This window comes from Felis catus, chromosome D3, assembly GCF_018350175.1.
Source record: "Felis catus isolate Fca126 chromosome D3, F.catus_Fca126_mat1.0, whole genome shotgun sequence".
Lineage (NCBI taxonomy): Eukaryota > Metazoa > Chordata > Mammalia > Carnivora > Felidae > Felis > Felis catus.
This window is the reverse complement of record NC_058379.1, coordinates 27,400,571-27,421,074: the sequence shown is the minus strand read 5'-3', so window position 1 is coordinate 27,421,074 and position 20,504 is coordinate 27,400,571. Positions and strand designations below refer to the sequence as shown.

The following is a 20,504-nucleotide window of genomic DNA, read 5'->3' as shown; positions in this document are numbered from 1 at the left end:
CAGTTCTCCCAGCACCATTTGTTAACGAGACTGTCTTTTTTTCCATTGGATATTCTTTCCTGCTTTGTCACAGATGAGTTGGCCATACATTTGTGGGTCCAATTCTGGAGTCTATTCTTTTATTATTATTATTATTTTAATGTGGAAGCACAGAGAGAAGTGCTATCCAATTATGAAATTTATTGTCAAATTGGTTTCCATACAACACCCAGTGCTCATCCCAAAAGGTGCCCTCCTCAATACCCATCACCCACCCTCCCCTCCCTCCCACCCCCCATCAACCCTCAGTTTGTTCTCAGTTTTTAAGAGTCTCTTATGCTTTGGCTCTCTCCCACTCTAACCTCTTTTTTTTTTTTCCTTCCCCTCCCCCATGGGTTTCTGTTAAGTTTCTCAGGATCCACATAAGAGTGAAAACATATGGTATCTGTCTTTCTCTGTATGGCTTATTTCACTTAGCATCACACTCTCCAGTTCCATCCATGTTGCCACAAAGGGCCATATTTCGTTCTTTCTCATTGCTGTGTAGTACTCCATTGTGTATACAAACCACAATTTCTTTATCCATTCATCACTTGATGGACATTTAGGCTCTTTCCACAATTTGGCTATTGTTGAGAGTGCTGCTATAAACATTGGGGTACAAGTGCCCCTATGCATCAGTACTCCTGTATCCCTTGGGTAAATTCCTAGCAGTGCTATTGCTGGGTCATAGGGTAGGTCTATTTTTAATTTTCTCCACACTGTTTTCCAGAGTGGCTGCACCAGTTTGCATTCCCACCAACAGTGCAAGAGGGTTCCCGTTTCTCCACATCCTCGCCAGCATCTGTAGTCTCCTGATTTGTTCATTTTGGCCACTCTGACTGGCGTGAGGTGATACCTGAGTGTGGTTTTGATTTGTATTTCCCTGATAAGGAGCGACGCTGAACATCTTTTCATGTGCCTGTTGGCCATCCGGATGTCTTCTTTAGAGAAGTGTCTATTCATGTTTTCTGCCCATTTCTTCACTAGGTTATTTGTTTTTCGGGTGTGGAGTTTGGTGAGCTCTTTATACATTTTGGATACTAGCCCTTTGTCCGGTATGTCATTTGCAAATATCTTTTCCCATTCCGTTGGTTGCCTTTTAGTTTTGTTGGTTGTTTCCTTTGCTGCGCAGAAGCTTTTTATCTTCATAAGGTCCCAGTAATTCATTTTTGCTTTTAATTCCCTTGCCTTTGGGGATGTGTCGAGTAAGAGATTGCTACGGCTGAGGTCAGAGAGGTCTTTTCCTGCTTTCTCCTCTAGGGTTTTGATGGTTTCCTGTCTCGCATTCAGGTCCTTTATCCATTTTGAGTTTATTTTTGTGAATGGTGTAAGAAAGTCGTCTAGTTTCAACCTTCTGCATGTTGCTGTCCAGTTCTCCCAGCACCATTTGTTAAGGAGACTGTCTTTTTTCCATTGGATGTTCTTTCCTGCTTTGTCAAAGATTAGTTGGCCATACATTTGTGGGTCCAGTTCTGGGATTTCTATTCTATTCCATTGGTCTATGTGTCTGTTTTTGTGCCAATACCATCCTGTCTTTATGATGACAGCTTTGTAGTAGAGGCTAAAGTCTGGGATTGTGATGCCCCCTGCTTTGGTCTTCTTCTTCAAAATTACTTTGGCTCTTCGGGGCCTTTTGTGTTTCCATATGAATTTTAGAATTGCTTGTTCTAGCTTTGAGAAGAATGCTGGTGCAATTTAATTGGGATTGCATTTAATGTGTAGATAGCTTTGGGTTGTATTGATATTTTGACAATATTTATTCTTCCAATCCATGAGCAGGGAATGTCTTTCCATTTCTTTAAATCTTCTTCAATTACCTTCATAAGCTTTCTATGGTTTTCAGCATACAGATCTTTTACATCTTTGGTTAGATTTATTCCTAGGTATTTTATGCTTCTTGGTGCAATTGTGAATGGGATCAGTTTCTTTATTTGTCTTTCTGTTGCTTCATTGTTAGTGTATAAGAATGCAACTGATTTCTGTACATTGATTTTGTATCCTGCAACTTTGCTGAATTCCTGTATCAGTTCTAGCAGACTTTTGGTGGAGTCTATCGGATTTTCCATGTATAATATCATGTCCTCTGCAAAAACCGAAAGCTTGACTTCATCTTTGCCAAATTTGATGCCTTTGATTTCCTTTTGTTGTCTGATTGCTGATGCTAGCACTTCCAACACTATGTTAAACAACAGTGGTGAGAGTGGGCATCCCTGTCGTGTTCCTGATCTCAAGGAAAAAGCTCTCAGTTTTTCCCCATTGAGGATGATGTTAGCTGTGGGCTTTTCATAAATGGCTTTTATGATGTTTAAGTATGTTCTGGAGTCTATTCTATTCCATTCGTCTATGTGTCTGTTTTTGTGCCAATACCATGCTGTCTTGATGATTACAGCTTTGTAGTAGAGGCTAAAGTCTGGTAGTGTGATGCCTCCCGCTTTGGTTTTCTTCTTCAATATTACTTTGGCTATTCGGGGTCTTTTGTGGTTCCATACAAATTTTAGGATTGCTTGTTCTAGCTTGGAGAAGAATGCTGGTGCAATTTTGATTGGAATTGCATTGAATATGTAGATTGCTTTGGGTAGTATTGACATTTTAACAATTTTATTCTTCCAATCCATGAGCATGGAATGTTTTTCCATTTCTTTGTATCGTCTTCAATTTCCTTCATAAGCTTTCTATAGTTTTCGGCATACAGATCTTTTACATCTTTGGTTAGATTTATTCCTAGGTATTTTATGATTCTTGGTGCAATTATGAATGAGATCAGTTTCTTTCTTTGTCTTTCTGTTGCTTCATTGTTAGTGTATAAGAATGCAACTGATTTCAAGGGGCGCCTGGGTGGCGCAGTCGGTTAAGCGTCCGACTTCAGCCAGGTCACGATCTCGCAGTCCGTGAGTTCGAGCCCCGCGTCAGGCTCTGGGCTGATGGCTCGGAGCCTGGAGCCTGTTTCTGATTCTGTGTCTCCCTCTCTCTCTGCCCCTCCCCCGTTCATGCTCTGTCTCTCTCTCTCCCAAAAATAAATAAAAAAAAAAAGTTGAAAAAAAATTAAAAAAAAAAAAGAATGCAACTGATTTCTGTACATTAATTTTGTATCCTGCGACTTTGCTGAATTCATGTATCAGTTCTAGCAGACTTTTGGTGGAGTCTCTTGGGTTTTCCATGTATAGTATCATGTCATCTGCAAGAAGTGAAAACTTGACTTCATCTTTGCCAATTTTGATGTCTTTGATTTCCTTTTGTTGTCTGATTGCTGATGCTAGCACTTCCAACACTATGTTAAACAACAGCGGTGAGAGTGGACATCCCTGTGGTGTTCCTCATCTCAAGGAAAAAGCTCTCAGTTTTTCCCCATTGAGGATGATATTAGCTGTGGGCTTTTCATAAATGGCTTTTATGATGTTTAAGTACGTTCCTTCTGTCCTGACTTTCTTGAGGGTTTTTATTAAGAAAAGATGCTGAATTGTGTCAAATACTTTTTCTGCGTCAATTGACAGGATCATATGGGTCGTATCTTTTCTTTTATTAATGTGATGTATCCCATTGATTGATTTGCGAATGTTGAACCAGCCCTGCATCCCAGGAATGAATCCCACTTGATCATGGTGAATAATTATTTTTATATGCTGTTGAATTCGATTTGCTAGTATCTTGTTGAGAATTTTTGCATCCATATTCATCAGGGATATTGGCCTGTAGTTCTCTTTGCTGCGTCTCTGTCTGGTTTGGGAATCAAAGTGATGCTGGCTTCATAGAATGAGTCTGGAAGCTTTCCTTCCCTTTCTATATTTTGGGACAGCTTGAGAAGGATAGGTATTTTCTCTGCTTTAAATGTCTGGTAGAATTCCCCAGGGAAGCCATCTGGTCCTGGACTCTTATTTGTTGGGAGATTTTTGATAACTGATTCAATTTCTTCGCTGGTTATGGGTCTGTTCAAGTTTTCTATTTCTTCCTGTTTGAGTTTTGGAAGTGTGTGGGTGCTTAGGAGTTTGTCCATTTCTTCCAGGTTGTCCCGTTTGTGGGCATATACTTTTTCATAGTATTCCCTGATGATTGCTTGTATTTCTGAGGGAATGGTTGTAATACTGCCATTTTCATACATGATTTTATCTATTTGGGTCATCTCCCTTTTCTTTTTGAGAAGCATGGCTAGAGGTTTATCAATTTTGTTTATTTTTTCAAAAAACCAAGTCTTGGTTTCATTGATCTGCTCTACAGTTTTTTTTTTTTTTTTTAGATTCTATATTGTTTATTTCTGCTCTGATCTTTATTATTTCTCTTCTTCTGCTGGGTTTAGGCTGCCTTTGCTGTTCTGCTTCTATTTCCTTTAGGTGTGCTGTTAGATTTTGTATTTGGGATTTTTCTTGTTTCTTGAGATAGGCCTGGATTGCAATGTATTTTCCTCTCAGGACTGCCTTCACTGCATCCCAAAGCGTTTGGATTGTTGTATTTTCATTTTCATTTGTTTCCGTATATTTTTAAATTTCTTCTCTAATTGCCTGGTTGACCCATTCATTCTTTACTAGGGTGTTCTTTAACCTCCATGCTTTTGGAGGTTTTCCAGACTTTTTCCTGTGGTGGATTTTAAGCTTCATAGCATTGTGGTCTGAAAGTGTGCATGGTATGATCTCAATTCTTGTATACTTATGAAGGGCTGTTTTGTGACCCAGTATGTGATCTATCTTGGGGAATGTTCCATGTGCACTCGAGAAGAAAGTATATTCTGTTGCTTTGGGATGCAGAGTTCTAAATATATCTGTCAAGTCCATCTGATCCAATGTATCATTCAGAGCCCTTGTTTCTTTATTGATCCTGTGTCTAGATGATCTATCCATTACTGTCAGCGGAGTATTAAAGTCCCCTGCAATTACCACATTCTTATCAATAAAGTTACTTATGTTTGTGGTTAATTGTTGTTTATATTTGGGGGCTCCCGTATTCGGCGCATAGACACTTATAATTGTTAGCTCTTCCTGATGGATAGACCCTGTAATTATTATATAATGCCCTTCTTCATCTTTTGTTACAACCTTTAATTTGAAGTCTAGTTTGTCTGATATAAGTATGGCTACTCCAGCTTTCTTTTGACTTCCAGTAGCATGATAGATAGTTCTCCATCCCCTCACTTTCAATCTGAAGGTGTCCTCAGGTCTAAAATGAGTCTCTTGTAGACAGAAAATATATGGGTCTCATTTTTTTATCCATTCTGATACCCTATGTCTTTTGGTTGGAGCATCTAGTCCATTTACATTCAGTGTTATTATTGAAAGAGATGGGTTTAGAGTCATTGTGATGTCTGTAGGTTTCATGCTTGTAGTGATGTGTCTGGTACTTTGTGGTCCTTGCAACATTTCACTCACAGAATCCCCCTTAGGATCTCTTGTAGAGCTGGTTTAGCACTGATGAATTCCTTCAGTTTTTGTTTGTTTGGGAAGACCTTTATCTCTCCTTCTATTCTGAATGACAGACTTGCTGGGTAAAGGATTCTTGGCTGCATATTTTTTTCTGTTCATCACATTGAAGATTTCCTGCCACTCCTTTCTGGCCTGCCAAGTTTCAGTAGATAGGTCTACTTATGTATTCAGTAGATAGGTCTATTCTTATGTGTCTACCTTTGTAAGTTAGAGCCTGTTTATCCCTAGCTGCTTTCAGAAATTTCTCTTCATCCTTGTATTTTGCCAGTTTCACTATGATATGTCATGCAGAAGAGCGATTCAAGTTACATCTGAAGGGAGTTCTCTGTGCTTCTTGGATTTCAATGCCTTTTTCCTTCTCCAGATCAGGGAAGTTCTCAGCTATGATTTGTTCGAGTACACCTTCAGCCCCTTTCTCTCTTTTCTTCTTCTTCTGGAATTCCTATGGTACAGATATTGTTCCGTTTGATTGCATCCCTTAGTTCTCTAATTCTCCCCTCGTACTCCTGGATTTTTTTCTCTCTCTTTTTCTCAGCTTCCTCTTTTTCCATAGTTTTATCTTCTAATTCACTGTTCTCTCCTCTGCCCCTTCAGTCCGTGCAATGGCCGCCTCCATTTTATTTTGCACCTCATTCATAGCATTTTTATTTCATCATTACTATTTCTTAGTCCTTTGATCTCTGTAGCAATAGATTCTCTGCTGTCCTCTATGCTTTTTTCAAGCCCAGCAATTAATTTTATGACTATTATTTGAAATTCTTGTTCCATTATATTGCTTAAATCATTTTTGATCCATTTGTTAGCTGTCGCTACTTCCTGGAGTCTCTTTTGAGGAGAATTCTTCCGTTTCGTCATTTTGGGTAGTCCCTGAGATAGCTCCAAACTGCAAGGCACTTCCCCTGTGCTGTCCGGAGTAACTTGTGTTGGTGGGTGGGGCCCCAGTTAGACCTGATGTCTTCCCCCAGCCCACCGCTGGGGCCACAGTCAGACTGTTGTGTACCTTAGTTTCCCCTCTCCCAGGGGCAGGACTCACTGTGGAGTAGTGTGGGCTACTTGTCTGGGCTACTTGCATACTGCCAGGCTTGTGGTGCTGCTTCTATGGGATCTGGCCAAGGGCATATTATCCGCAAGGTGCACAGGGGTAGGAGGGGCAGGCCTAGGTCACTTTGCCCTTGGTCTTCCCCTGCTGGAGGGGCCCTGCAGCACCTGGATGGAGGCAGGCCTGTCAGAAGGATGGATCCTCAGAAGCACAGCCTTGGGCATTTGCGCAGTGCAAGCAAGTTCGGTGACGGGAACTGGCTCCCTTTGGAATTTCGGCTGGGGGGATGGGAGAGGGAAATAGCACTTGCCAGTGCCTTTGTTTCCCTGCTGAGCTGAGCTCTGTCTTCCGGGGCTCAACAACTCTTCCTCCTGGCATCCTCTTGCCCTCCCCACTCTCCAAGAGCAGAGCTGTTCACCTTTAACATTCCAGATGTTCAGTCCTGCTGGCTGTCAGAACTCATGGAGTCCGGCCCCTCCACCTTTGCAAGCCAGACTCTGGGGGCTGTGCCTTGCCAGACGAGCTGCCCCTCCCCCACCCCGGCTCCCTCCCACCAGTCTGTGTAGCACGCACCACCTCTCCGCCCTTCCTACCCTCTTCCGTGGGCCTCTTGTCTATGAAGAGACCATTCTGCTAGTCTTCTGGTGGTTTTCTGGGTTATTTAGGCAGATGTGGGTGGAATCTAAGTGATCAGCAGGATGAGGTGTGCCCAGCATCCTCCTACACCGCCATCTTCCCAGGTCTCTCATTTGGTGGAGTCTTTTGGGTTTTCACATAGAGTATCATGTTGTCTGCGAAGAGTGAAAGTTTGACTTCTTCCTTGCCAATGTGTAAGCCTTTTATTTCTTTCTGTTGTCTCACTGCTGTCATTGAACAACAGTGGTGTAATCATTTTTTTTTTTGTTGTTTGGTATTTAAGATGATCTTTCCCAGAAGACCAGTTCAGGGTACCCTTGCCATTGCCAAGCATCAAAGTCTTTGGTTATGTTTGATTAGAATCTCTTGGGAATAGAGCATGAGAGATTTTGGTTTGGGTTGTTGGCATTGACCTAATATTGAGGCCATTTCATGAGACACACTCTGTCACACACACTCGAACTGGACATAAAGTGCTTCCTTGTGAGTCAGGTGCTGGGGAGCTGGGACCCTCTCCCTTTGCACCTTCAGGTCACAAAGCAACACCTGCATGGGACACCCTCAGGTTTACCCCTGGGTGAAAGGGCACTTCTGGGGTGGGCATCACAGAGAATGTTCACTCTCAGCTTCCTGCAAGTTTTCCCGGGACCTTTGGCAGAATTGAGGTGGGAGGCAACCCCTGGATCACATTTCTCTCCTCCTCTCCTCACCCAAATCCCAGTCCCAGGACCAGAATGAATCCTGCACTTGCCTCCATGTGACAGAGGCCTGTGTGCAGGTGCCCTGACACCCTCCCTGGTTGGGGGAATTCTAGAAGCCTGTGTGAAGGCTGCTGGGCTGGATGCACACACTGGCTCTTGCAGCCCCACTGAGATGTCTCCTGGGACTGACCAGGCCCAGGACAGGTGCTCCCTGAACTGGGGCCAGGGTCTCTGCCCTTGCCAGTACCTGCTGCTCCAGCCACACAGTGATGGACTTGCTCCCAACACCATGGTCATGGTCCACCCTGTGACCTTCCTTCAGGCCTGCCTGGGGCTTCACCCCAGTCCTTTCAGTTTTGGGCTAAATGCAGGCAGGCACCGATGTTTATGTGGCCACACCTGCTTTAGAAATTCCATCATCCCATTTTCAAACTATAGGAAATTTAGACTGTAGGAAATTGGACAAGTTACTTTACCTCTACTCTCATGTTTATCCCCACAATGGGCTTGGAAACTTAGGAGCTGTTATGAAGAATAAGTGTGTCTCAAGTACCTAAGATCCCTCAGGCACAGGACAGTCACTTGATATGCTGAGTTAGTGGTCACTCTGACAGGGCCCAGAGCAACCCCGGGCCCATGGCAGGTGCTCTTGTGTTGGCTGGATTGGTTAATTGATCAACTGATTGATTGATTAGGGAAGGTGACAGTAAACCCATGATTGTTTCTCCACTGTTCCCTTATTACAGGACAATCTAGCTGTAGGAGGTGACAAGGAGAAGGGAAATGAGAAATAAATGAGTAGGAGAAAGAAGAAGAAGGAAGACAGGGAGGAAGTGGAAGGAGGTGGGAGGCAAGGAATGCCACGCATAAAAGTCATGGGGACAGTGACTGCTTCCTGGAGGAACAGGGTGATAGGCATTGCTCCCTGGTCCCAGGTATGGAGTCTGAGAGCTGAGAAGGGCCCAAAGATCCTAGAAAACTTCCCCATCACAGAGAAGAAGGGATCATGGCCCCAGGAGGGACAGGGGGAGGGGGGAGGGGACTGCAGTTCTGAGGACAGAATTGAGGTCTGGGGTCAGCAACCTAATCCTAGAAGCACCAGCTCAAGTTCTCACCTCACCCTGACTGTCCCCTTTCCTTACCCAAGGACAACTCATCCCCATTCCTGTCCTTGTACACAAGGAAGACGTCTCTGGTGATTTGGAAGATTCTGATACATAGATCAACAATAGGTAGGTATTTTTTTTTTTTCTATTTCATCTGTTTTACCCTCACTCTTTCTTCTTGTTCAGCTCCTTTATGTAGCTTTGACTAATTTCCTTTTTCCCACATTTTGTGACTCTCATCCTGAAGGACCAGTCCCATCTAGGCACTTGATGTCCTTGGATCTTCAAATCTATATCCTCTGCCTTCAGCCATGCTCAACAACTTCCCTAGCATTTCCCTGGTTTCTGACCCCCTCCCCCACATCCACACCAAAGGTTGAATACACCACTGGGCCATAGCCAGACCATATGTAAAAATAGGTTTCTGACCCACAACTAATTCAGGAACTGACCCCTTATCTTGTTTTCTGCTGAGGAAGCAGGTCTACTATATATAAGTCAGACTTGTAGGAAATCTGGCTGCTGTATCTAGCAACTTGCTCGGGACTGTACACCACAACCTTGTAACAATTGGCTCCAAATGGCCATATTTATAACAGAGACATTCCTGAATTTTGGTCCCCATTTCCAACAGAGGGCCAATGAACCAGAGAAAAGACAAATATGTACCCCTAAGATTCACATAGGATACCTCGCTTCTTGACAGCTCACTATAGGCTCCCCATGCTAATAGCCTCCCATTAGCGCATAGCTAAAGCCTTCGCTTTGCCCCACTCAAATGAATTCCCAGTCTCCTCCATGATGTTGAATCTCTGCCAAAACAAGTAATGGTGGCTGATCCCTTGTTCTAGCAAGCTCTGACAAATATTCTTTGCTTGTGCTCATTTGGTTGGCCTTTGTTTATTGGGCAGTTCATCACAGAGGCCCCACTGAGACCCAGTCTGAGCTGCCTGTTGCTGCAAGACCCCAACCTTCAAGCAAGTGTGGTGCCCACAGAAGCCCCTTGTGCCTTGCTGCTTGCAGCTTGTCGAGTCCCTGATGCCATGGTGAGTGAACACTGCATCTGAAATTTGCTCTGTTGGAGTGAGTTTCTAGGCTATTGACACTCATTCTGGTGCCTGGGTCTTATTCTTGGTTCCCGTTTGTTTGGTCTCCTTGGTGGAATCTGGCCCCTTGTTGTCCCCTCATGCTGTCTTTTGTGTTACTATTTTGTGCTGTGCTGTGTAAAAGTGTTGTGTGTTATAAGAAGAATCTGAGCATAGAGCCACAAACAGGCCCTTGTGAGTCTAGACCCTTTGAGCCAGCCTCACAGAACCGTGACTTTGATGATCTCACCAGACTGGTATCAACCCGGATGAACTGTGCTGAAAGTCACCAATCAAGCCAGCTGAGGTTCTCTCACCACCTTGATTGTTGTGGCCTGAGAGTATTCCCTCTGGTTTCCCACAGGCTGGGGAGTACAGATTGTTGGGTCTGTGTTCAGGCAGTTGGCCAACTGTCACTTTGGGGGCCCAAGGCATGAGGTCCACAAATGTTCTATTTCTAACAAATGTCACCAGCTCTTTTGGGATCCTCTAAACCTAAACCCTCTCCCCTGCCAGAAAAAAAAAATTACTGCTTTTCACATATACTTCATTACAATCTTTTAAAAAAATGATTATATAGTTTTGAAAGAGATGGTCAGTGGGGGAGGGGCAGGGAGGAACGGGGCAGAGAGAGAGAATCCCAAGTAAGCTCTGTGCTGTCATCACAGAGCCTGATGTGGTGCTCGAACTCACTTACTGTGAGATCATGATCTGAGCCCAAATCCAGAGTTGGACGCTTAACCGACTGAGCCACCCAGGCACTCCTCATTATAATCTTAATTCTTGTTCCCCACGACTTCACCGATGATGATTTGGATCTCCACGGCCAACTCTGGACTAGCTGATTTGAACAAAATCATTCATTTGAGAAGCATCTTAGAAAAAGGAAGGACCCTAATTGGCAATACCTTTTGGTTGCTATGTTGAGACCTCCAAAGGAAATTCTGAATCAAAAATGGTCTCACTGAAAGATTGTTTGGACAAAACTAATGAAAAATTTGACACACCTAAACAAGAATAAAGTAGAAAAACCTCTTTAATAAATCCTCCCCTCCGATGCCCCAGTTGTGTCCCTGTATCTGCTTCTCCTCTTATGCATCTGGTCTCTCTCCTGCACCTGCTCCCTGTCCCTCCCCTTCTATAGATCCCTTACTTTGCCCTCCAAATTCACCTAAAACACCAAAGTGCCCCTGGCCTCTAAAGATCTGTCCCTCCCATAGCAAGGTGTGAAGGCAACAGCACACCGTGTAAATCTTAAAACTGAACTTCTGTAAGAGCTTATACTTCAAGATGTTTCTAACCCAAAGAGGACCAGCAAATATTCATAGAAGCATTTAGAATTCTTTTAGGTGCATATATGACCCAGGATTAATGGACATATATCAACCAGTACACATATTGGTTGGGCTCTCAGATGATAAATCTTGAACGGAAAAAGCTGATTGGACAGACCTAGAAAGACACCTACAAGACCCTCTTTTCTACCATAAACTAAAGGGTCAAAAAAGGGGTGGTGATGGTTATGAAAAAGCCAAATACCAAATACCAATTCAGGTATTTTTAGGAAATATTTTTCATTCTCATTCATGAGTTTAAAAAGGTGCTGTTGTAACAGTAACCCTTTCATCTCATTCTGTCAATGGAGTTACACCTGAAATTGGAGACCTAACTTCATAACATAAATTAAAAGGGAAAAGAACCCCTTTAGCTGAACGACAGTGACCTGGGAGAACATTTGGAAAGGGCTTTACAACTAAAGACAAGGAGAAGTGGTGGCCATGTGGGTGACACAGTTAGGTGGCCCACTCCCTAAACCAACTACCTATGGAGAAGGACATTTGTAGATATTGTCAACAGATTCAGCACTGGGAATTAGATGGTCCCTTGTGCTGAAAGGAAACCAAGACCCAAGAAACATCCCTCCAGTCAGATAAGTGAGGGTGTTCCAAGGAAAAGAAGCTTTCACAATCTTGCTACATGCTTAAGCATGCAAGACTTAAATACAAATAGACAGGATCGTCTTCATCAATACCTAGCAGATAAGGGTGCTACTATTTGGATGTTAAATGCTGCCATTGCTGCTTATCCTCTTCCTTGGAGTAAACATGCTATGCATGTGATTGGCCTCAAATAACCCAAATATTTTCCTTGTCTCCCTACCCTTAACCACAACCTGAGACCCCTTAGCTGAAAAAATTAACCTCCACTTCTCTAGGATTCCAGCCAGGCAGATTTAATGGGGAGAGACTGCACGTGGAATTGTAATATTGAAGGCACACCACAAGGACAATTTCTTGAGATCCTACACGTCTGTGTATAATCAAGTTGTATCTGCTCTGGATGTACCTTTGCCTCTTCCATGATATGTAAGGCATACCTTAGATAAGGATATTGTTGCTGTACCTGACACTCCATGTGCTAAAAATCCCATTGACATAGGCATAACAATTGGATCAGAACCTATAAAAGTTTAGGTAGAGCCTACCAAACCACTACTTGAACTTCCCCAATATCCCTTCAAGCCAGAAAAAAAAAAAAAAAAGGATCAAACTTGCAGTTTAAAGCCTTTTATCTGAAAGTCCTCCTACACCCTCTACTAGTGTTTGTAATATCCCTGTTATGCCAGTAAAGACACCAAATGAATGAGGATACTGATTTGTTCATGATCTCAGGGTCATCAACAAAATTGCTATTTCTTGCTTCCCTGGAGTACCTAACCCAAATACCATCCTGTTGTCAATTCTTCAAAGCTACTTGCTTCAGCATCATGGATCTTTGCTCTGCCTTTTTCAATGTCTGTCTAGACCAGGAGAGTCAATACTTTTTGCTCTCTCCTGGAAAGAACAGTAGCATAGTGGAGGGCCATGGCCCAGGAACTTCGATGCCCCATGTACTTTTCCCATGTGCTCCACCAACACTTAAAAAAACCCTAAGTTTCCCTTGTAATTCAGTTCTCATACAATATGTAAATGATCTCCCACTTTGTCGAGAGAACAAAAAAAAAATCCTATAAAAGGGCTTCCATTTACTTGCTCTCAACCTTAGCAAGAGAGAAATAATTGAGTTTCCAAAGAAATTACATTTTTGCCAGACACAGTTCATTATTTCAGACATAACCTATTTAAAGAGGGGGAAACACTTTCATCCTTCCATTAAGATTAGCAAAAACTCTCAGAAACCTGTGAGCTCCCTTGGTGCAAATACACACAAGCAGTTATGGCTACCCAGTCACTTCCCTTGGGAACACACTGGATAACCCACTATACCTTAGTAGCTGGAAGACCCATGTATCTGCAAACTTCACCACCCAGACGAGACTGCCCTACTGCATACAGACAAGGCAAAAGATTGCAAAGAACTCTTGTACTAATACCCAAGTTTTTCACCAACAGCTTAAGGCTGCCTTCCTTCAACATCTTCCTAGAAGCTTCTTCATGATCTTCAACTGGAGATTTTTCTGTGGGAACAGACATCAGAGCAAAACTGCTCTTACACGTCATTGGAATGGGCCCCAATCAGGTACTGTTTAAATTAAATAAAGCAGTGAAACTCCTGGGATTCACCCTTGGCATCATATTTCACCATGTGTATGTGTATCTGTGTGTGTGTGTGTGTGTGTGTGTGTGTGTGTGTGTGTAATTAAATATGCATATATAGTTGTATATTCAGAATTAGAAGGCTATTCAAACTGGGAGACCTCAAACAGGTTTCTTGGAGATCTTCTGTAAGCAGACAGCTGACCCAAGGTTTTCAGAACAGACAAATGGGGATGCCCAGATGACTCAGTTTTGTAAGCGTCCGAGTCTTGTTTTCAGCTCAGGTGATGATCTCACAGGTCTGTGGGTTTGAACCCTACATCAGGTTCTGTGCTGACAGTGCAGAGCCTCCTTGGAATTATCTTTGTTCCTTTCTCTCTGTCCCTCCCATGATCTCTCTCTCTTTCTCAAAATAAATAAATAAACGTAAAATATTTTTTAAAATCAGGCAAATGGTGGTGGATAGTGAGCAGCTTCCACCCAAGATGTTGGGCAAAACCTCCCATCTAATTCTTTTTCTGTTTTGCATCTGCTTAGTTAAAACAATTCTGCTCATTTTCCATAAATTCTTTGTTGACATCCACCCATCATTACCCCTTTACTCCTTTTCTCTTTCTCTTTTTTAAAAGATTTTCTTTTTTCGGGGCACCTAGGTGGCTCAGTTGGCTAAGCGTCCGACTTCGGCTCAGGTCATGATCTTGTGGTCCGTGAGTTCGAGCCCCACGTCGGGCTCTGTGCTGACAGCTCAGAGCCTGGAGCCTGTTTCAAATTCTGTGTCTCCCTCTCTCTCTGACCCTCCCCCGTTCATGCTCTGTCTCTCTCTGTGGGCCCCCAGCCCATTTAAAAAAAAAAAATTAAAAAAAAAAGATTTTCTTTTTAAGTAATATCTCCACCCAACGTGGGGCTCAAACTTGCAACCCTGAGATCAAGAGTCATGTGTTCTACTGACTCAGTCAGGCGCCCCTCCTTTTTTCTTACTATAATCCTTATGCTAGTTATAAACATTGTTGGCCAGAAGAGACCCAAACAGTTGCCATCACCCTCAGTCTTCCTGAATGCTGGATATGCCATCCATCATCAGACCCCATGGTAAATACTTCTGGGAAATATGGGTTTCATCAAATGAAATGAATCACCAAGGGTTTAAATTCCAACTCATATATGAGCTCCAAAATGAGGCCACATTTCATTTCTCATATTTTTTAATATTTCAGTTTTTCAATATTTCAATTGTCATTATTATATGTGCACTACTGGAGGAATTAGTTCTTATGAAAAATATTAGGACAACGCTCCCTTTGGTGGAAATTGCACAGATATCTATAGGGGCACCTGGGTGGTTCAGTCAGTTAAGGGTCCAAGTCTTGATCTCAGCTCAGACCTTGATCTCAGGGTCATGAGTTTAAGCCCCATGCTGGGTTCCATGATGGGGGTGAAGTCTACTTAAAAACAAACAAACAAAAACATACCTGTAAGAAACCTACCTCTAAAGGGCGTCTGAGTGGTTGAGTCAGTAAAGTGTCAACTTTGTCTCAGGTCATGATCTCATGGTTTGTGAGTTCAAACCCTGTGTCAGGATCATTGCTGACAGTGTGAAGCCTGCTTCAGATCCTCTGTCCCCCTGTATCTCTGCACTCCCCACTCTCACGTGCTCTGTCTCTTTCCTCAAAAATAAATAAACATTTAAAAAAGAAACTTATCTTGAATTTTGGCAAAATTTAGATAATAAAATCTATGCCCTGTTTGGAATACACACCAGTCTCAACCAATTGGCATGAGTAGTAATGGAGAGTCACGTTGCCCTAGATTTCTTGTTGGCTAGTCATGGTGGCATCTGTGCCATTGCTAACACTTTTTGTGCTTGGACCAATAAAGTCAGGTAGACAAAATAGGGTATAAAGTGCTTGAGAAAAAGCTGTTTGGATTCAAGGCTGACCCTCGGGGCTTATGGGATTTGTTCTCTTGGCCTGGGTTAGGCCATTGGAGTTCCTGGTTTTGAACCACCTAACATGGAGTATTAATTGTTCTAGTTTTTTTGTTTGTTTGTTTCATAGAGGTTATGATTTTGGCCCTAACATGGACTGTTATTTGTTCTTGCTTGTTTGTTTCTTTGTTTCGTAGCAGTCATGTTGCTGGTCCATTGCATTCTATCTGGAGTCTTAAATGCATTTATGTAAAATGATCTCGCATCAGGTGACTGCTGTGATGAGAACAAACTGGTCATGAAGGTCATCCTCCAAGACAGTTAACTATGAAGATGGCTGACAGTGTCCAGCAGCAAAGTATGGGATCTCAGGTTTTCTCTGAATGGGCCAACCTCTCAAAAGTGAGATCATAACCAAAATGGGGGACTGAGAATGGAAGATACAAAAGAACAGTGGCCTGGCCATATATAAAAATAGGACTCTGACATGAGGTCTGCAGCAACCAGCCCAGGAAATCAACCCACTTTCTTCAGTTTTGGCATATTACCTAGAAGTCAGACGTGTAGGTGTCAGACCGCTCTCTCGAGCAAACAGCCCCGGAAGCTAAATAATAACCTCTGTATTGAATTGACTGGCCCAAAATGGCCAAGACTTGATTTGCCACTGCGAGTATCCCTGAATTTTGTCCTCACTTGCAACTTAAGACCAGCAGATAAAACCACAGATGCACCCCTAACAATGATATAGGATGCCCTTCTTCTAGAACACTCACCATAGCTTCCTTACGCCAATAGTCTCCTGCATCACTGAGGCCTTGTATTATTCTGTCTCTACAAAGTTTCTCTAACTTCTGTCCATCTCTGAGTCTGCCTAAAGGCAAGGGATAGTGGCTGACTCCCTTGCTCTAGCAAATTTTGAAGAAATCACCTGTACTTATTATCATTTGTTTTGTCTTTATTTGTATCCACAGCAACACTGAGTAGTGTCAAAAAACACTGAATGGTTCAGGTAGGGAGCTGGGCTAAGTCAAGAGTGCTGGGCCCACCCTGCTGGGGACCCACTGAAGTCTGCTTCTAGCTCAAGTACTCCTTACACTGGTATTTTCCTGATTTGGGTGGTTCTGGAAATGCATAACTTTCCCATTCCTTTCAACTCCCTAGACTTCTCCAGCAAGCATCTGGTTCCAGAAGTTCTGTGGTCTTGGTGTTCAGCTTTGGAAACATTGAGACCAAGTTCTGAAACAACCATGTGGAACTGCTGAGTAAGAAAGCCGAGATGGTGTGGGCTAGAGATTTTAAAATTGAATCGAGGCCATCCTAGGTCAGAAAGATTGGAAATTATCAGTATAGATGCTACCTAAAAGAAAAAGAAAGTAGGAAAATATGTCTGGTGATCCTCAAGTGGTGTCCTGGGGAGGGGGTCTCCAAGATGTGGTTATGGGGAAGGCACTCCCAGAGGAGATAAGGCTCTGTCCCCTGCCACAAAAGGGTCTAGACTCATCCAAAGGATGACGAGTCTGTAGAAACTGGATCTGGGGGATGAAGGAAGGAGCAGGGAAAGTGGATACTCAGAGCCAGAACAGCTAGGCTTAGTCCATGCAGCTTAGACACTTGAATCAATAGCCAGTGAGACATGGAAGGCCACAGACAATTTATGAAGCCACCAAAGCACTAGCCCAGGTGGCCACTTTCCCAATTACTTCACAATACCTGCTCAGCCAGAGCTGGTCAGTTGAAGGGAAGCTAATTCTTAGCAGAGCCATCATGTGACCATTGGTTTGGAATGTCCTGGCTTCTGAGTCAGCTTGGGAGCCAAACAACCCTGGTCACTGAGGGTGTTCAACTGGTCACCTGGAAGACACCACGTGGGATGGCTGATGGTGTGAAGATGCCGGAGAAGGGTGGCCCACGTTGGGCTTCCCCTCATCCTTCAGAGGGGCTTCACTTGGGGGCAACTGCATCGTGTTTTGGGTCAAGGATTGAAACCTAGAGATGGGAGACTGAGTTAGGATCTGGGTTTTTCTCTTGGCTCAGGCACCTCCTCCAAGGCATCAACTGTCTCCTTCACAGAAAATGGGGCAGGAGGATTTGAGGAAGAGACTGAGGGGCCCCTGGTTAGGGGTGCAGGGCATGATTTCAGGTGTTCAGTGATCTCTCTCTCCAGGGAACCAGCTAAATTTCTGTCTTGAACACCCAACTAAACAGTTTAGTGACTTTTGGTGAGTCACTTTTTCTCTCTAAATTTGAATGCCCCCACTGTAAAATACAGATGATAGGCCCTGCTCTGCCGCCTCCCACCTCAACAGGGCTGACACAGAAACCACAGGAGATCACAGATATTCTCTTTGAGCTGTAAGCATCTCTCCATATAAAGGCTAACAGGAAGCTTACATCCTCTCCTGTTGTGGAGCCATCCACAACACCTCTCTGGATTCAACCACTACCAAGTGTCTACCTTATTTAGTGATTGAACACCTAGGGTAGTTATGAAACACCAGCCACTTATTTTTCTGAAGACTTTACTTGTGTTTAATCATTTTGAGCTCACAACTTAATACTAAAAATTAGGCCCTATTAACATTTCAATATCTCAGAACAGAGAAACAAGTCACAGAGGGGTCTATACAACTTTCTCAGGTACATCGAGCTTCTAAGCAGAGTTTTGACCCAGGCCTTCAGTCATGGACTATGTACTTGCTGTGCTTCTATAATGCCTCAGGGAAATAAAGCTATTTGCTCACAAAACCTGTCTGTTGGGTGTTCAAAGTGTACACCCAGTTGCAAGATCTCTAGAAGTCCAACTTGGCTTCACAAGGCTCTGCTGGTCAGCTGGCGAATAATGGAATCAAAAGATTGATTGTGAATACATTATCACTAATTTCCCTATGGACTTCTACAGCAAGGTGTCAGCAGTTCTCTCTATTGCAATGCATTTCCCAGGATCTTGTTTCAAGGATGAAGAAGAAGAAATGTTCCCCTGAGGTCAAGAATATCAACTGGCACCAGGCAGTGCTTCAGAAAACTCCACATCTGGCAAACAACAGGGGGTACTCTATAAATGACCCCATTGAGGTATTGTGGAAATTCACTCATTAAGTTCATTCAAGAAGAAGGATTCTACTTTAGTCAGTGGCCCATATTTAATAGAAAACCATAAAAATTTAAACCATATTCTTCTGTATGCAAAGGGGGATGATCAAGGCTATCAGTTGTGCTGTAACTGTATAGAAGTCAAGATACATTTCTAACTCAAGATTGGGCACACGTTTTACACTAAACAACATCTCTAGCTGTTGTATAGACCTTTAGCTGATTTGTAAACATTGGCTCTAATAGATCTCTTCCTAAAACAGTGTTTACAGATTTTTAAGAACCTTAATAGGCATTATTTAGAACAGGAGGTTTAGATGAATGTAAGAGTTGAACAGATAATGTAGAAAGTTCCCATATTCTACCCCTCCAGTTTCCCCAACTGATAACATCTAACACGAGTGTAGTACCTTTGGTATAACTAGCAAAATCATAATGGCACATTTTCATTAAATTAAAGTCCACAGCTTCCATTGAAATTCACTCTTTGTGCTTTGACATTCTATAAATTTTCACAAATGCATAATGTCGTGCATCACCGTGACAATATTCTACAGAAATCCATACACCAGTGTCCCTAACTGCGCTATCCAGGGGAGCAGCCACTGATCAGATGTGCCTGCTTATGCTTAAGTTAATTAAAGTAAATGAAGTTAAACATTCAAGCAGTTGAATATCCCTGCTGCTTTGGAGACTGAGGAATGGGGTATGAAATCCGAGAGAAGGAGGAAATATATGTGAAGGTTTGTTTTGTTTTGTTTTTCATGTGTCAGCATCATAACAGTAGGAGATACTATGTGTATGGGCTTCAAGTGTGTTTTGCTCTTCAAGATTATCTTTCCCCCAAGACCAGCTCTTTTCTGCTTCTCCACCGAGCATCAAAGCCTCAATTACATTTGGTTTGCACATTTTGCAAACTGAACAGGGAAGTTACTACATTGGGTTTGGTATGACCTGTGACAGAAGAAGTCTGGGGAGACACACTGTCACACACTTGAACTGGAGACCAAGTGCTACCATGTGAGCCGGAGGCTGGGGATGTGGGGACCCTCTCTCTGCACCTTCAGGTCTCAGACCAGCACCTGCATGGGACACCCTCAGCCTTGCCCCTGGGTGAAAGGATGCTCCCGGAGTGGGCATCACAGAAAATGTACCCTCTCAGCCTCCTGCAGAAGTGAGGTGGGAGGTGTACCCTGGAGCACATTTCTCTCAGGATCAGAATAAATCCTGCACATGTGAGTCCATGTGAGAGAGGACTGTGTGCAGCTGCCCTGAGACCCTCCCTGGTTGGCGGGAATTCTAGAAGTCTGTGTGACGGCTGCTGGGCTGGCCACACACACTGGCTCTAACGGCCCCACTGAACTCTCCCCTGGGACTGACCAGGCCCAGAGACTCCGAGCAGCAGACAGGAGTCCCTGCCCCTGTCACAACCTGCTGCTCCAGCCACACGGTCCTGGCCCATCCTGTGACCTCCGTTCAGGCCTGCCCGGGGTCTCCCCCCAGTCTTTCCAGGGCTCAGGCAAAGGCTGGCAGGTACAGTGTTCATGTGGCTTTACCTACTATAGAACCCCTATCACGCTGCTTGTGGATTAGGGGAATTTGGACCAAGTACTTTTAATTTCATGTTTATCCTCTTAGGGTCTAGGAAAGGTACAGGGTGACCAAGTACCTAAGGTCACCCTAGGCACAGAACACACACTCTGTGTGTGGCAGTGGTTGTCATTCCCTCTGACAGGGCCCAGCACAACCCCAGGCCGGTGGCAGGTATCCCAGGGGGGTTGGCTGCATTGGTTACTTGATCAACTGATTGGTTAGGGAGGCTGGCTGTATATCCGTGATCATTCCCCCCCTCCACCCATATGACACAACAGTCTGGTCGGTGGAGGTGACAGGAGAAGGGAAAGGACACTGATCACGGGAGATAGAAGGGAAGCAGCAGGTTTGAGTACTGAGGAAGG

At 43.6% G+C, this 20,504-nt stretch overlaps 1 protein-coding gene across 2 annotated transcripts in view; it reads left to right on the top strand.

Annotated features, from left to right (window-relative positions):
- Nucleotides 1-19,029, top strand: part of LOC101100421 (proline dehydrogenase 1, mitochondrial) — a 65,538-nt gene extending 46,509 nt beyond the window's left edge. For both annotated transcript variants that reach the window (XR_002147455.3, XR_006588186.1), the window contains 4 exons: nucleotides 8,953-9,037; nucleotides 9,823-9,957; nucleotides 13,389-13,515; nucleotides 15,654-19,029. The gene's annotated coding sequence lies outside the window, so the exon portion shown is untranslated. The remainder of the gene's footprint in view (nucleotides 1-8,952; nucleotides 9,038-9,822; nucleotides 9,958-13,388; nucleotides 13,516-15,653) is intronic.
- The last annotated feature ends 1,475 nt before the right edge of the window (nucleotides 19,030-20,504 follow it).